A 13,075-nucleotide genomic window follows, 5' to 3' on the forward strand; every position below is an offset into this window, starting at 1 on the left:
AAAGACTTAAGCATTCCTGATGAAAAGTAGAAAACTTGACTTACAAACACAAAAGTCAAGAGAAATATAAAAGGGTAAACATGAGCAAGCAATCATAAGGGACTAAACAAGGTTAAATGGTTTACATTCTTATATGGGGAGATGATACATATAGCCACTCTCTATCATCAAGGATCCTAAAGGGAGTCCAATTTGTCAGAAGGCCTAAGAGTCATTCTGTTAGGTTTTGATGATCTCTGAAGAATGAAAATGTTGGAGGGAAAGGAGAGGAAGAATGAGGGATATAAATGGGATGCACAAAGAGGAGTTCATACAATAAAGGGAGGCAGTAGGAGGAAGTGATACTTGAACCTCACTCTCATCTGAACTGGCAAAACAAGGGAAGAATAGACCATACACACCACTGGGCACAGAAATACAACTTACCCAATAGGGAAATGGGAGGGAAAGGAGTTAAAGGAAATAAGAAGAAATACAGTTATTAGTCAGAAGTAAAAAAGACTCTCAAAAAGGGGGCAGAAAAAAAAAGAAAAGAAAAAGTTTAAGAAAATAGGATGGAGGGAAATACACAGACAGCTATCATAACTATGAACGTAAATGGGATGAACTCACCCATAAGATGGAAGTGGAATGAATTAGAAATCACAATCCAACAACATGTAGTTTAAAAAAATACACTTGAAACAGAAAGATACAAACAGAGTTAAAACAAGGGGCTAAAACAGAATACTTCAACTGAAATTTTTAAAAGGCAGGTGTAGTAATCATGATCTCAGACAAAGCAAAAGCAGACCTAAATAAGAATGGGAAACAGGGAAACTACATTCTGCTAAAAAGTACCATAGAGAATGAATTAATATCAATACTGAACATATATGCAACAAATGGCATAGAATTCAAATAGTAATAAATAAAATTGTATTCAATAAACAGTATTTGAAGCAAAGATTTAAAATTTCATTGGAAATCAACTTAATAATAAAGAATGGATGGATGAAAGAACAAATCATAGAAACAATTAATAATCTTATTAAACATAATGATGACAACAATGAGAAAATATACCAAAATTTGTGGGGTGAAGCTGATCAGTATTTAGGGAAAATTTTAAATGTCTAAATAATTTCATCAATAAAAGTGAGAGTGGATCAATGACTTGGGCATGCAACTAAAAAACTAGAAAACCAACCAATGAAAAACTTCCAATTAAACACCAAAATAGAAATCCTGAAAATCAAAGGAAAGAGTAACAAAATCACAAGCAAAAAACAACAGCACTGAATTAACTAGAAGCTGTTTTCGAAAAAACAATAAGATAAATAAGCCATGAGTTAATTTGATTTTTTTTTAAAGAAGAAAACCAGATTATCAGTATCAAAGAGGAAGAAATTGAATTCACAACCAACAAAGAAATAAAAGCAACTATTAGGAGTTATTTTGCCCAGCTATATGCCAGTACAATTAATAATCACAGTGTCTGGCACATAGTAGGCACTTAAGAAACGTTCATTGATTGAAATGGATGAAGATTTAGAAAAATACAAATTTCCCAGATTGCAAGAACAGGAAATGGGATTTACTTGATTTAGATTTTAGATTACTTAAGCAATCCTAACATAGGAAAAGAAATTGAACAAGCCACACTATACACAACCTTCAGCACAGTGGTTTGTATGCTGGGTGGGAAGAGACATGAGAGATCTAGACCTAGGATGTCAGAAGTGGGGGACTCTCAGTGTGAGAATTCCCTCCACTAGTGCAGATCAGTACAACATCTGGAATTTATCATCTGAGCCCGACGCTTACCAAGCACTTAGGGAATGAGAGTTTAAGTGACCTGTACCTGGTTATATATCTAGTATGGGTCAGAAGTACAACTTAAAATAATGCTGCTAATAATAATATCTAGCATTCATACCACTCATTAAGGTTTGTGAAGCTCTTTATAAATATTAACTCATTTAATCCTCACAATAGTCTTATGAGGCAGGTGCTATTAACACTCCAGTATTATAACTGAAGAAACTGAAGCAGAGATTAAGTGACTTGCCCAAGATCATACAGCTAGTAAGTGTCTGAGGCTGGATTTGAATTCAGGTCTTCCTGACTCTACATCCAGAGCTCTATCCAGTGGACCACACTGTTCTCACTATGGTAACTGCTTAGTAAGGTCACAGATTTAATGAATGGCTGAGTCACAGTGAGAACCCTCATCTCCTAGACTTCCATTCATTCCAATTCTCTCTTTCCCTTAGACCACTCTGCCCCTGAACTCAGGGCCCCCTCACCTTACAGAGTCTATAGACCACACTTTTATATTCTTCTCTTTTTGCCAATTTTGTTAAACTTGAAGAAAGTATCTATCTATTTCATGGTCACTCACTGCTTAGTTTAGAAGACGAGATGCCTATTATTAAATTTTATTTTGGTCTGTTTGACTTGGAAATTTCCTTCACTGATACAGCCCAGAAATGAGTCTGTGACTTAGAGCCTTCAAGAGTTTCCTGGGGGGCCTGACTCAGAGGTTAAGTGACTCAAAGTGAGGCAGCTCCCGCTGGGCTGAGGCACTGAGCAGCTGGAAGTCTGGGCTTTCTTTCTCCAAAGTCCACATTTTATGTGCTCAGGCTCTGTGAACAGCAGTTTGCAACCTGAGAAGTCACATTTCTGAATGACTGAGGCACCAAGCAGCCCGGGAGATCCAAGGACCCGGGGCGGGGCAGCTTCCCACTGGGAACAAATGACTTCAGAGGAATTGGGTATGGAAATGAACCTGAAGTGGTTTTAAAATTTTTTAATTAAACAGAAAGTTAAAAACTTAAATATCAGTTTCCAGGTATAAAAAAGTAGCCAGAAAGAATTCTGAAAAGATCCTAAATGTTGAATCAATTGTGTCTTTTCTGTTCTTATGCTCTTAGCTAGCTGCCACAAGTGATAAGAGGGAATGAGAGAGGCGAGGAATGGGAAGGAGAGAGAGAGAGAGGAGAGAAGACAGTGAGGAGAGGGGAGGGGGGGAAGGAGGGAGAGGAAGGGAGAAAGAGGGAGGGGGGAAGGAGAGGGAGAGAGGGAGAGGGGGAGGGAGGGAGAGAGAGAGAGAGAGAGAGAGAGAAGGAAGAGAAGGAAGAGAAAGAAGAGGAAGAAGAGGAAGAAGAGGAAGAAGAGGAAGAAGAGGAAGAAGGGATCCCCGTGTAGCCACATTAGATCCAATTTCTTTCCCCACGGAGAAGTACATCCCATTGACGGAACTACTTTGCAGTGATAAAAAGGCCAGATTCCTAGAGCAACTAAAGCCACATGCAGCACCTACATTCTTGTCTGCAGCCCAGGGCGCTGGGCTCGTGCCATTGGCAGGAATGGCATGGTGGGACTTCCCAGACAGCCATTTGTACTTTATCAGATAAACGAGGTGCTGAAACAACTCACTCAATGTTCAGTCCATTTGCTGCCACTCTCCACTATGAGAAGAGCTTACTTCCCTAAGAGAATCCCCATGGCCATTTCTTAGCTGAGTGCTAACCGTCTCCAGTGACGTGTCAGGGAGACAACTGACTCGGTTTCCAGAAGGAGAACATCACTTCACTGAAGGTAACATAAGCTGTCAGAGCCCAGAGAGAGACGGGTTTTTTTTTTGGGGGGGGGGATTTTTGCAGAGACTGTGCAGCGAACCACAATCCCCTTGGCAGAGGCAGCTTCTCTACCCAGTGCTCCCTGCTCTGCCCTCTAGGGTCAAACAGAACAAGATGATCCCTCTACCACATGACAGCGGCTGCTCTTCTCCAGGCCAAACAGTCCGTCAGTGCATGAGCTCTTATTAAGCACTTATTTTCCAGATATTGTGCATTGGGGACACAGCAAAGGGTGGGGTGGGGGAATCGTTCCTGCCCTCAGGGAACTTCAACATCCCAGTCGCTTCAGGTTCTTTTATGGCATGAACACAAGGCCCTGCACTCTCTTAGGGGCTCTCCTGCTGCTGCTTGGCAGATTGCCTAAAATAGGGCTCCCAGAACAAAACACAAAACTCCAAACATGATTGGATAGGGACAGAGGACAGCGACATGGTAAGCTCCTGGGCTAGATTTCACTGGATGCAGGTTGAGATCACATTGTTCAATCGTGTGAAATTTGCAGTCCACTAAAACCCTCAAATCTTTCCCAAGCAAAGTGCTAACCCCTGTATTGTTTTTATGAGGTTGTTTTTTTGACACCCAAGTACCAGAATTATCATTCACCCCTATCTGATAGCATTGTACTGAATGTGGTTCCACATCCTCACCTGTCGGGATTGTTTGGGTGCTGACTTTTGCTAGCCAGTGTGTTACCTTCCCTCCCAGGTTTGTGCCCTCTGTCCTTCTCTGTAGTTTTAGGCACTCAGGTGGGGAGAAGGAGGAGATATTTTGGAATGAGAAGGAAAACTTTTTAATACTACTTTGAAAATAATCCATTTCTGGGGGCGGCTAGGTGGCACAGTGGATAGAGCCCCGGCCCTGAAGTCAGGAGGACCTGAGTTCAAATCTGACCTCAGACCAAACACTTGACACTTACTAGCTGTGTGACCCTGGGCAAGTCACTTAACCCCAACTGCCTAAAAAAAAATTTAAAAAAAAAAAGAAAGGTCAGGAGGATGAGCCACCAACAGTCTTAAGAGCTTGAGTCTAGACTGGAATGGGCCAGAAGCCACATGATAAGGACTGAAGTCCTCAACTATCTGCCCGATGGAGGCCAGCAGTAACAGAAATGTCAACTCCTCCATGCATCAGTCAAACCTCATTTGGAAGGGGACTTGGGGCAGGGAATGTTTTATAGAAATTGGGTCAAACCTGAGCTCAGAATCACCAGAGACTGAGCTGGCAGAAGGGCAAACGTGCACCCCTCTCCCTCCGAGCTTTCAGGAGAGATGTTTGGTCTGCAGCTCTGTAACTGCAGGTCACAATGATTTCCCGAGCACATGCTATGTAGCAGCCACTGTACTTAGTGCCGAGAATACTAATATAAAAAAAAGGAGAGTCCTTTCCTCATGGAGTAGGACTAATTCTCATGGAGGAAGACAACACAGAAAAGGATGCCAAAAAGTTGGGGGAGGGAGGGTAGAAGGGCCCCCAGGGGCATGGGGCTGAAAGAAGTATTTTGGACAGTTGGGAGTGGAGCCCAGAAAGGAATGAAGAAATGAAAATGGTTGGCTTGGGCATGTCCTTAAAGTGAAAGTTCCAGGAAAAACTGACCAATCAGAGGAAGGGGCTGCAAGATCAAAGTTATTTTTCAGGGTGAGTAGATGGACCATGATGGAAAAAGGAGACCAGAGACTCTGAAACACAGTAAATACCCCTAATTGATGTTGATTAAATGGAACTGGGGCACTAAATGCCTGTGGTTGATGGGAGGGGGAACCCCAGAATAGAGCTTCAAGCAGATGATGATAAAGAAGAATAATACAGACTCCCTCAAGGGCACCCCTAGAATACTGAAGAGAAGCATTAGCCGATCTCAGTCTAAAAGAGTAAGGCCAGTGAAGGCCGCCATACATGTTGCATATACCTAGTCATTTTCATATTTGTCTTCTCTTTTAGAATGTGCACTGTTTTAGGGCAGACACTGGTTTTGCTCCTTTTTGTAGCCCGGGCCCTTAGTTTGGTGCCTAGCAAGCACCTAGTAGCATTTAACAAATGCTTGATGACTGACTGACTGAGTTCAGATTTCTTCTGTCTTCTAAAGATTTCCCCTCAAATTCTTTTCCCCCAGGGTATTTCTTCATTGAATTAAGAGCTTTTTTGACTTGCTTAGTGCTTCCATGTCTCTGCAGGTTTCTGTATGCAGTTTTCCTCAGGAGAACTCTTCTTTCCCCTCTTATTGGTTATTTCCTGGTGTTTTGAAGTAGCAAAAGGGTAGTGAGTATTAAACACAGCCTCTCGGCCATTTTTCTAAGAAGTTCCTCACACACCTCCCCCACACCGATAATGAGTCCACCCTTATTTATATAGCATCATCAAGTTTACCTAATACTTCCTTTTAACAAGGCTGTGAGGTAAAAGGTGAAAGTAGTATTATGCCCACTTTGAAGAAGGGAAGACAGACTCAAAGTCACAAAGGTTGAGTGGGTTAAGCATGCAGTTGCATGCCCAGTAAATGTCAGAGCCAGGCCTCCAAATGAGTCTTCCGACTCCAAATCCAGAATTCATTTCACAAGACATTTCAGATCACACTAGGAAGGTAACTACCTTCTCCATCCAGTTTCATTTCCATCCAACAAGCTTTTATGAAGTGCCTATTATGGCCCAGGAGCTGGGGATACAGATAACAAGGCTCCTGAGCTATTTTCTAGCTATAAATCTATTTTCCCATGATCCCGGATGCCAACAAAACCTAGATAGCCCCGGTAGCTCACGCTTTACCAGTGGGGGTAAAGGCCATCTTTACCTCATTGCCAGTTATCCTGGGATACAATTGAACTCTATAACCTCAGGGAAGCAGCAGTTATATAGGAGTCTAAGCCTGGGGGATGGGCTTATTACTTGCTATTGCTTATTACTCTTTCCCAAAGATGCACATTTATACAACACACAATTTTTTAGTGTCAGCAACCTAAGTATGAAGGGCTCTGAGTTGTTAGTCAGTGACCGTCACTGTCCCATTGGAGAGGTTCCATTTGTCTCCAACCAGCCTGAGTGCTTCTGGTAATCCAATCTGTCTCAAAGTGGCATGGTATCCCCCTCATTAAAGGCCTTCAAGCCTAAATGAGATGACCTCTTGTTACGTGTGTTACAGTGGGGAATCATCAGTGTGGGCTCTACTAAGTCTTTGCTGAGGTCCCTTCGAACTCTCAAATTCAATCAAGTTCTCTAGAAACCTTCTCAATACCTGTCATTTCCTATCAAGGGATTAGGGAGAAAGCACCAGAAAAGTTACTCAGATGAAAAAAAGAAGGTTGGATGACCAACAGCAGAAGGCCCAAAGTGACTGATCTAAGGTCACCCAGCTAGAAAGGAGCAGAACTAGGCGGGAAACCCAAACACTCTGACTCCAAAGCCATTTGTTAACTGTACCAGATTGCCTCCTGGTAATCAGGGTGGACATTGCAGTCTGGATCCAAGCCCACAGGGCTCATTGTGGAGCATTACTTATTTGAAAACATTCTGTGTGCAGAGTTAGGAGGAGATACCACTTCTCTATGGTTGACCAGTACCGGCAGAGCTCAGAAATTACGGTCTGTTCTCTTCCTAACTAAAAGTCTAGTCCATGAATGCTGTCTGGCTCTTCAATTATCAAACCAGGACAGCTAACTCTTCTTTTGTTTTCTGTGACTTCTTTTTAAGAAAACAAGAAAATGACAAATAATCAGGTTCACCCCAGGGATTTCCAGAGTGTGTCATCAGAGCCACCCAGATGCTGCTCACTCCCTTATGCCCTTGCATGGGCTCAGTCCCAGCCAGAATGGCAGTCTTCAGTGCTTCTTAAACTGTGGGTCATGCTGGAGGGGTCGTGAGTGGACAAACTTTAAGAAGCCCTGCTCTAGATGAAGCGGCATCAAGGACTGCCCATGGAACCCTTCTCAGAATCATGTTTTTAAATAACAAACATATTGGTCAAAAAGGAAAGTGATTATACTAAAATACAGTTGTCAAAACATTAAAACAATCTAACAAACATATATACGTATCCCAAGTGAAGAAATCCAAGTTTAGAGAAGGGCCCTCTTGGTCTCAAAGCAACTCCGCACTAAATTTAGCATTGTTTCAGAATAAAATGTATTTCACTGTGTCACTATTCCTTGAAAAGTCACAATTTGAACTCTAGGAAGATGGAGAATGAGAGATACCAAAGGGGTACTGTCCCTCCCCATCACCCCAAGCAGTACAAGTAAAGCATCTCCCAATGTAGAAAACTCAGCAATGAGAGGAAGAAGAAAAATGTTTAAAAGGCCACCACCAGATAATTTTTTTCATGGAAAAAATAAATGAAAATCAGCTTGCCATTCTTGTCCCTGGCCTCTCTTTCAACCCCTGTAAGCCATGGTCATCAGAGGAAGCCCTGTGCCCATTATGTGTGCTGTGATTTTAGCCACAAATTTTTGGAGTTGACCCCATGGCAATGTCATAAGGAGCATCCTATTCCCAGAATAAGTTAAGGCCCATAAATCAGAGCAGCCTAAAAGGCTGAGGAGAGGGGGTGATGTTGGACTATTGAGGTACTTGGGGAATAAGAATGGTGAAGAGGGAGGAGACTAGAAGTGCAGAGCTAGTTTTAACTATTTAATACAGCACAGAAGGAAATAAGCAGCCAATAGGAGTGAGAGAAGAGTGGAAAAGAGACTCAAGATAGACTTTTCAAAGTATCCTCCTTAGAAGTGTCCTAGGAGTCCTTTCCCACCCATTTCGTGACCAAAACCTGCTGTAATTCAACTACAAGGGTCCCTCTGAGCCTTGGTGTAGTAGTGTCTTAACTATTCAACCCTTTAAAGGAAATATGCTTCATCCAAGCCCAGCTGTGTTGAAAAAGAAACCCCAGAGAATAGCCTAACAGTGAAACTGACAACATAAATGAAATGGATGAATGAATATTTACATAAATATAAAACTCAGAAGAAATAGAAAACTTATATAAACTGAGTTCAGAAAAAAATTGAACAAGCTATGACTAAGCTCCTAAAGCAAAATAAAACTCAGAACCAAATAGATATACATGTGAATTCTACCAAATATTCAAAGAAGAATTAGCTCCAATATTATATAACTATTTGCAAAAATAGAAGAGGATGTCATCCTAATAAATTCCTGTGAGATAAACATGGTCCTGATAGTCTAACCTGGGAAAGATAAGGCAGAGAAAGAAAACTATAGACAAACATCTCTAATGAATATTGATGTAAAAACACTGAATTAAAAAAAAAGTTTTAGCAACATATTAAAAAGATCATGCATTCTTGAAATCTGGCCATGTTAGATCTGTACAAGGAATTAAAGTTTGGTTCAGTATTATAACCACAAAGCTAACAGGCTATATTGGTAATGAAACCGATACAAACAAATCATATGACCACATGGATAGATATAGAAAAAGCTTCTGAGAAAATACAAAAATGTTCAAAACAAAAACACTTCTAAACGGATGTTTCCTTAAATATAGTCAACATTATCTGAAACCAAAAACTGGCATTTATAAGGGAGAAATGTTACATGCCATTACAATAATATGAAGGGTAAAGCAGGGATTTCTAGTGTCACTATTATTGTTAGATATAGTCCTAGAACTGCCCGAGACAAGGAAAAATTATGAGGGAATACACATAGGCAAAGAAGATGATATGATGGTATACTTAATGTATCCTAGGATATTGACTAAAAATTAAAGGAAATGATTGATATCAGTAAAGTAACAGGATATAAAATTCGCCTACAAAAATAATCAAATTTCCTGTATATTACCAACAAAACCTAGCAGAGATAGCATAAAAGAAATTTCATTTAAAAAAATTACAAAACATATAAAATACAGGTCATCCACCTCCCAAGAGACACACATAAATTATGTGAATACACCTCAAATACACTTTATAGAAATAGAGTGTAATTGGAGTCCAGCACATGTGCGGAATGCCTCAAATGGTGGTTCTCTATATGAAGAGGCTGGGAGCCTGCTTCCAGGAGAGTCACAATGATGTGGAGAGACTGTGGTGCATGGGCAGACATTTAGTAACTGGTTTGGACGGGCTATCCACATGGGGAAGAGGAGACTTTTTGGTTGCAGAGGCATTCAAAAAGATCTGTTGACCTCAGCCACTGTTCTCTTTGCTTAGGTGTTCCTGGGAGAGTTCACTGACTCTACTGCTGGTGGCCACCCAAGGTCCCTCCCTAATCATTGTATAGAATCCCATATGTTTTGGAATTGGGATAGAGGCTCAGTTCTCCTTAAATGAGAAGATTCATTTTCTTTTTTTTTTATTAGGAATTAGTCGATAACTGAACCCGCTTTGTCAATATGAGTCTAGAGTCAAGAGAACGTGAAGAAAGAGATATGCTTCAGCATCCCATGCCACCACTTTCCCACCAGACCCAGCGAGAGTTTACAGTTTACAGCCGAGTTAGTTTGATTTCTCACCTAAGAGAGACGAAGGTTATGTGTAGGTGACCCCAGGTCCCATTTCCCTTCAGGAAGAGCTCCACATGGTCTGGGAAGCTCGACAGGGACTAGCTAGCTTTTAAAGATAGGAAGCCAATTTTTCTTTTCTTTTTCTTTTCTTTTTTGCCTCAAGCACTGAGTCTATCATTCATTAAGTACTATGCAAGCAGTAATTTTTTTTTTTATAAACTTCATGAAATACTCTTGGTTGAATGTGCATAACTTTGGCTTGGGAAACAATTGTGATTTTTCACCTATATATGTGAGACTGGATAAGATTGTATCACGTTGACTATTTTGACACTCTTTCTTGTATAGGAATGAGGAACTAAGAGAAAGGACAATGATTTTTCCTCCTCAGATAACCAGAGGATTGTTCCGAATTAGGGACATAAAGCATGTGTTTGAAATACATGCCCACCTGTTTGCCAAGGACAACAAATTTTTCAAACATGGGGAGGGTATAAGGAAGTCTGGCATGTGTGCTTGTGATGAGGAGAGGCTGGGAGTTTGCTTCTAGGAGATGGCATGAAGATGTGTAAAGGAAGTGACTTGAAAAAACTATGGAGCATGCCCAGACATTTGATAACCAGCTCTGGTGGGATAAAAACACGGTGAAGAGGGAGTTCTTTGGCTGCAGAGGAATTCAAAAAGATTCATCAGCCTCAGACACTAATCTCTTGGCCTCAGTTCTCTTAGAGAGTTTAGTGATTTCGTGGCTCACGGTTACCGGTTAAGGGAGCTGAGCCTTTGACCTGGCGAGTTCAAAAGGTCTAGAGGTGCACCTCAGAACAGTGGCATTGAATTGTTAGGTTTGCAGCCAGTACAGCAATGACACCTAGAAGAGCAAGAGGTGACCTTTAGGAATCCAACCCAGCAGTAGCTGAGACAAGGCTCATGTGGAAGTCACGCCACAGTTGGACGTGAATTTGGTGGCACCCCATAGACTGATGTGCTGTAGGGGAAAATACGCTCTTGAAATGTTGGGGGAAAGGGCTGTACTTTTTTATTTCTTACTCTATCTTCGAAGTAAATACCCTCTTTTAAATGAAAACTGATGTTGTGTTGTTAAATGGAACTGGGGTGTTAGTCGCTGGCACCTAACAATGGGGGGAACAGAGCCAGTGGGGGCTTGAGCTGATAGCAGTAAACATCAAAATAATTGAGTATTGGTTTAGAAAAGTTGATCAGTGGAATAGATTATATACACAAAACTCAGAAGCAATTGAGCAAAATGACACAATCCTTGATAAACCCAAGGATATCAGTTATTGAGGTAAGGACTCACAAGTCAACAAAAACTGCTGGGAAAATTAGAAAGCAGCTTGGGAGAAATTAAGCTGAGACCAAGATCTTAAACCATATACCATAATAAGCTCCAAATACATATACATACTAGATATAAAAAGTCATATGATAAATAAATTTCTAAAGCAAGGAAAAAATATCTTTCACAACTATGAATACAGGAAACGTTCTCAACCAAAGTAGGGAATAGGAGATAAAAAGGACCATTTTGAATATATAAAACTAAAAAGCTTTTTTACAAATTAGATCAACCAAGTCAGAACTAGTAAGGAAACACAACTGAGGAAAATATCTTTGCAGCAAATGTCTCTAATAAATGTCTGATATCCAAAATATATAGGGAGTTGATTCAAATATGTAAGAACCATTTCCCAATAAATGAATGGCCAAAGGATATGAATAGGCAATTCCCCCAAAAAATGCAGGCAGTCAAGAATAATATGAAAAATGTTCTAAAGCACTAATAAATAATCTCTCTAGGGAAAAGAAGAGTACAGCAACCCTGATGTTCCATACAACAGCCACTAGACTGTCAAGGTTGACAAAGAAAAATTAAAATGATTAGGACTGCAGGAGACTGGCACAATGATGCTCAGTTGATAGAATTGTGAAATGGCCCAACCATTCTGGAAAGCAATTTGGAATCCAACCCCCAAAGACACCAAACTATCCATACTCTTTGACCAAATGATACCGCTACTAGGCTTATACTTTCCTCCTCCAAAGAGATCAAAGTAAGAAAAGATCAAAGGGAAGCAATACTCAGAAAAATAATGTTTATAGCAGTACTGTTTGTTGTAGCAGAAAACTGGAAACTTAAGGGAAATTGAGTAATGGCTGAAAAAAGTGGTATATGAATGTAATGGAATATTACATATTCCATAAGAAATGACAAAAGTGGGGCAGCTAAGGGGTGCAGTGGATAGAGCACTGGCCCGGGAGTGAAGAGGACCTGAGTTCATCAGATTGGCATGGAGAAAGAACTTTATAAGCTGACGAAGGCTATTGAAATGTGAATTATTATTCTTAAAGAAATGAAAGAAGCAACCTGCCTTGAGATGTTTGGGACATGAGCTATTGTCCCCACTGAAAGCTCAATCAAAGCTCAATCAAAGCTGAATCAACTATAAAACAAGCTATATTCTAATCACTATAGCATATTTGAGGAAATGCACAGAGTGATTTAAGGGCTCCTAGTCAAACAGAAGGGTTCATGAATTCTAAACATTATATTTTTATTTATTTTTTAAATTTTCAGCTTAAACACCAAATAACCCTTTTCCATATACATAGTAGACCACATAAACCAGATTGTCCATGAAACTGTGGTTCTCCATTAGGTATAGCTTGATTTTCTCTTTAAACATAAAAAATTCAAAATACAAGTTTCAAAGCTGTCCTGTGTATGGGTAATTTTTTCTGTCCTTCCTTCTATTCTCTCCTGTATATTAAAAATGCTGCAATCAATTTCCTTTCTTTCTCCTCTTTTTTGGGGGATAAATGCTAATCCTAACTGCCCCTCCCGCTCTCACCCACCTCCAAATAGAAAAGAGAAAACAACAAAGAAAAAGGCCTTATAACATGCATATTCAAGCAAACAAATTCCCACACTCGCCACACCCAAAAACATACATCTTCTGTATTTTGAGGCCATCACTTC

Source organism: Vombatus ursinus, unplaced genomic scaffold, assembly GCF_900497805.2.
Source record: "Vombatus ursinus unplaced genomic scaffold, bare-nosed wombat genome assembly UNPS02004691.1, whole genome shotgun sequence".
Classification (NCBI taxonomy): Eukaryota; Metazoa; Chordata; class Mammalia; order Diprotodontia; family Vombatidae; genus Vombatus; species Vombatus ursinus.